The sequence below is a fragment of the Capsicum annuum genome, chromosome 6 (assembly GCF_002878395.1).
Source record: "Capsicum annuum cultivar UCD-10X-F1 chromosome 6, UCD10Xv1.1, whole genome shotgun sequence".
In the NCBI taxonomy this organism is placed as follows: Eukaryota; Viridiplantae; Streptophyta; class Magnoliopsida; order Solanales; family Solanaceae; genus Capsicum; species Capsicum annuum.
The window spans coordinates 197468868-197474653 of NC_061116.1; the positions used below are offsets into that span (position 1 = coordinate 197468868).

Genomic DNA, 5786 nt, shown 5'->3' on the forward strand with positions numbered 1-5786 from the left:
TCTTTAAAAAAATGGGGTTGAAAAATTTCAGCAAAACAATTAACAGCAACAGAAGTATATATGGGCAAAAACTTGACAACAAGGGTATATATGGGACAAAACTAGAACAGCAAGGACATTGATAAGCTAAACTTGAAACGAAAGATATATCTCAACATTTTGTTAAGTTTAGGGGGATATTTACCTTTTCCCATTATTTATTTACTTTCTCATATATTTCCAATTATATTGGTAATTGATGCATACAGTTCCTTTCTCATTTTCCGATTATGTAGTCAAACCAGCAGGATTTTGCATTTTTTCTTTTTACTTCTTTTGTCTGGTTGAATCAAGGCAATACAGCCCTTTATATTTCCGTTATCCATTTACCTGCCAAATTAAAGGACCTTTTCGCTGTCAATACGAGTACGACCCTCTTACATGGACAAAAATAGCTATACTTTTTCTCAAACTCGATAGATCATGAGCTATTTTTGTACTAATATTTTTCTCGTGAAATAATCATGTGTTATCTTGTATATACACCTCATCAAAGGTAATGTTTCATCTTATATATGAATATATTGAGAACTTGGATACAAAGCTCGACAATCTAATTTAATTTGAATAAAGAATAAGTGGGGTTTTGGCATTAAGATTATCAGATCAATGGCTGTTGAAACACTTTCTTTCAGCTCATCTTATACTTATTCTGGATCCATCTAAGTCAAAAGGGAAACACTTTCGCACAGAGTACTACTTTGGTGCGTACACGCAGTAAGAATATCAATCTCAATCAACAATTATACTAGCTACTAGCAGATCAGCTTCCAACATAAAGCTTAATTAACGTTCTAATCCAAGTTATTTTTTATATGTACCTCTCTATACTAAAGAAAAGTTTATTTTTTTTCATATATATATTTTTCTTAGTATGGTTTGATATATCCAAAGTCCAAAGATAGTTGAGGATCGATCAACAAGGATAGTTTGTTATAGAGATAAGAAGTGAGATCACATGTGAAGGATATGATGAAGGTCATAGTTTAATTTCTGTCAGGAATTGCCTAGTTTTTATTGTTGTTCGAGGTATGTAACAATAATGTATTGAGTGCGATAAATGCCGAATATTTCATATTTTTGGAATGGATATGTGACTTTTTGAGTGAGGTGTGATGTCCAAAGCCCCAAGATGTTGGGGTTCAGAGCTGATGCTGCTGAATTCAGCCATACAAAGTAATAGTGAATTCCTGGGCAGAATTTTTTTTGTGTGTGCATTTCAATATACTAATTTGGTATACGTGTTTTGCACGTGTATGAATACTCCAAAATTTAATTAAAATTATTTAACAGACACTTAAATTTATATTATAACCAAATTTACATAAAAACATTAGTCGTCTTCAAAGTAGAGTTTGATACTATATACGACTCAACTTATATTAAAATAAATAATTAATAAAAATATTTAAAACCTATCACTTTTAATGATAGTAAAAATATATAGAACTCACTTTTTTAGATTTTTGTGATTTTCTTTCCTTTTAAAGATTTAAATTTTGTTAACTCGAAAAAATATTTAAAAATATACCTTTTTATCATATTAACATGAGAAAAAGTGTGACTAATAAGACTTGTCATATAGTTTTTAAATATTATAATTATAATTTTAAAACATTAAGTTAATCTAATTCAATTTCTCTTCAAAAATTATTTAAAATTATTGCCTAGAAACGATTAAGTTTCTAGTAAAAATGGGATTAAGTAATTATAATATATTTATATTGTAGATGTAGATATGTACACACAATAATTTTTTATTTTTGTACACATTTACTACATTGAAGTCCTCTTACAAATTATATATGTTATTACTTAAATCAATAAGGATTAAGAGTTAATTCTTCAAAATGTCATTAACTTGTGTAAATATCCCACTAAAGTAACTTTTATTTCTTTTAAGACAATATTATCACTGAACTATGCACTTCTTTCCATTATAAGGTAAAACTAAGAAATTGTTAAGGATATGTTTGGAGAACTACAAGGAAAGTGAAATTAGATGTAATTACATAGTCCAATTCTCAATTAGGAATAGAGAATTAGGTGCAATTATGTAATGTAATTACAAAGTTACATTTTATTTTTTTATTTTTAAATAAAATTTAATATTTTTTTCTTTTTTATTTCTATTATTTTAATTTCTTTTTTATTTTTACCTTCTTTTTTTTTCATTTTACATTATTTATCTTTCATCTCTTTTCTTCTCATTTTTCAACTTTACTTCTTATGATTCAATACAATTACTCATATTTTTTTTCTTTATTTAGCGCATTATTAAATTTTTATAATTTTTATTCTAGTGTTTGAATTAAAGTAGTATTTTATTATTGAATGAGATTATAGACTTATGTGTTTTTCGTTCTTCTGCATTATATTTACTCGTCGAAATTTTATACAAGAGTACTATGTTTTTCTCTTGGATTTTGAATTTATGTTTCGATTTATTTGTTTTAGTATTATAGACATGCTATTTCATATTGCATGTCACTGTAAATTATCTAATAACATATAATTTTAATTTTTCTATGGCTTTCCAAATATGTCCTTAACTATTTTTTAGTTTCACCTTATTTTGGAAAGATGTACATAGTTTAATGGCAATATTTTTCCTAAAAGAAATTAACAAAAGTTACTTTATTAGGATGTTTGCACAAGTACAATGGCAATTTGAAAAATTAACTCGAAAATTTGAAGTGACATTCAATATAAAATAACAAGTCTATAGTACTAAAACAAATAAATTGAAACATGAAACAAAACACAAATTGAAAATTCAAGAAAAAAACACAATAATCTTATATAAAATTCCAACGAGTAAATAATTCAAAAGAAAGGAAAAACTCACAAGTCATCTCATTCAATAATGAAATACTACTTTAATTCCAACACTACAATAAAAATGCAATAATGCGCTAAATGAAGAAAAAATTACGAGTAATTATATTGAATCATAAGAAGTAAAGGTTGAAAAATGAGAAGAAAAGAGATGAAAGATAAATAATGTAAAATGAAAAAAAATATTAAAATAATAAAAATAAAAAATAAAATTAAAAGAAAAAAAATTAAAACTAAAAAAAGAAATAAAATGTAACTTTGTAATTACATCACGTAATTGCACCTAATTCTCTATTCCTAATTGAGAATTGGACTATGTAATTACATCTAATTTCACTTTCCTTGTGGTTTTCCAAACATATCCTTAACAATTTCTTAGTTTTACCTTATAATGGAAAGAAATGCATAGTTCAGTGACAATATTGTCCTAAAAGAAACAAAAATTACTTTAGTGGAATGTTTACACAAGTTCAACGACATTTTGAGGAATTAACTCTAAGGATTAACTTGAATAATTTATTAAATAATTCTAAAAATTAAAATAAATATAATTTTAGCTAAGTTTCACAAATAATTTAAATTTCAATCATAAAGCATGTTATCATATTGAATATAAACCAAAATTAGACCCCACAACTACTTTCAATATATAGATGACAATGGTAATTATAGAAAACGAAGTTAAGAAATTTGCAGAAACAAAAATTATCAATTTGTAAGTGTGATTCTTTGGACATGACAATGATAATCTTTTCTTCGCCTTCCTTTTTCAAAAATTATTTTTTCTTCTTTTGCTCGTAATTCATGGAGAAGGAAGATGAACTTTAGGTTCAAAACAAATAAAAACATACATATCATCAATTTAGTGTCGTATACAATTCTTATGAATTATAATTAGAAGCATAACCTTTGATTTTTAGCCAACATAGCGATTGATTATCACCATCTGATCCACTTTATTTCTTGATATGTCGCATGGTTCTTCTCTTTTTTTCGATCAAAATTTTCAGCTGAAAAAACATAGAAAATATTAGAACTAATTGTATGCAAAAGGAAGAAAAAAAGTTGAATCAAAACCAAATAAAAAAGCAAACGAACAAGAAAAAAAAACACGAACTGAGAGCTAAATCTTTATTCACAAAAAGTTACTTAAATAGAATTATATAAGGTAGTATTTTAGTATTTTGACTGATTTAGAAGTGTACTAAATATTAAGATTTTTATTTTTTTAAAATAAGTAAATAATTATATAAGGTAGTGTAAAAAAAGAAATAATTATAAAAATTATTGACATGGCATGTAAAAATATATGCCAACGTAGTTTTTAAATTCCTTTCATATATCACAATATATACATTTGCCATATAAAAATATAACACTTTTACATATTTTAAAAAAGGAAAGATTACATATAGTTAAAAAAAAAAATTACAAAAAAAAGGAAACGGGTTTAGTTTATAAAATAATATTTTTTTCTTCTTTTTTCACTATTTTCATACGTATGAATTTTGGTAAAATTCCTTGAAAAACTAGATCGAATCCTAAATTTTAGGTACGTAACTCAAATAAGGAAATGTTTAATAACTAAATTTTAATGAATTTTTTAATTTTAAAAATTATTAGAAAATAGCAAAAAGACGATTTTATTTATTGAAAATTATTTTAATGAAGAATAACTTTTGTAAGTAAGGGTCTTTGGACTTTTAATATATTATAGATATAGATTATAGATGGATATAGATTGTTGTGCTGATCGACAAATAGAACAAGGATAACTTGTTTCAATTTCTAACTCTACTTGTTCAGTTGTTCTAGTAACATATATGAGCTAAAGAAAAAGGACGACCGAGGACCTTCCTTTTCATGTCCCTATTGTTAAATAAGTACCATTTCAATCCAACTGTTTTGCGTTGTATTGTCTCTCATGATTCTATTTCTTATCTCACAGGACGATATAATGTGGCGCAATTAAGTGAATTTAGGCATCCAACACCTGAGAAACACGCGAAAAAAAGAGTACAATAAAATCAGTAGTCACTGATCACTACTCACTCAGTTCATTAAGAGCATATTGAACACAAGATCCATAGAAAACTTATCCTTAAACTGTGTAACTGTCCTTCGAAGTACGTTTTAGATGCACAAATATGTGTGGCAGAATTGGCACAAGGTGAAGAAGAGAACTCAATATATAGTTAAGAAAGACTCCCTTTCAAGTCAGCATCTGGCATCTAGCTTAGGTGCTTTAATTTAGCATTGCTAGTGAATTGAATTCAGAATTAGAATCTTACTTATTACTAATCTGCCTCATCACATTAAGAAGCAGAGGCAAATGACTAAGTAAACAATGTATAGTTTGTTTATCCCACATTGGAACGAGCTCATGCGTAGGCAGCCGAAGGATCCTATAGAATCAGAGGCCCATCTTCAAGAAAAAGCATACCTTTCTCGGCCTTTTGGCTAAGATCTGTTCTTATCAGTTTAATATCTGATATGTGTGCCATCGGCTCACACCATATTAACTCATTTTTTTAAGGGGGAAGGTTTGTCGAGGTAGCTTTCTATCTGGGCCTTTGTACGAGTTGCCTAGGCCTTACACTAGAGTCCAGGCCTGGTGCACCCCACCAAAACCAGTCCAATAGTTTCTCAACTTGGCTATTAGGCTTGTGTTGTATTACATTTTTTGCCAATGATCAATCCATATCCCTTTCTAGATTAGCATAATTGATCCGTTATCACTTCTGTACAATCTTTTGTACAAGCTGAGTTGTTGCAAATCTACTCTAGAAGTTCTGAGAGATTGGCTTATGCAAGCCAGTGCCACAAGCATGAACTTATACTACAAATGTTTTTGTTGAAATCACGTAAGGCCAACAATGGGGCACTATGCGTGGCTGCCTTAAGTTCCT

At 27.7% G+C, this 5786-nt stretch overlaps 1 pseudogene; it reads left to right on the forward strand.

Moving 5' to 3' along the window:
- Positions 1-5316: 5316 nt before the first annotated feature.
- On the forward strand, positions 5317-5502 carry LOC124899946 (annotated as a pseudogene).
- Positions 5503-5786: the final 284 nt, after the last annotated feature.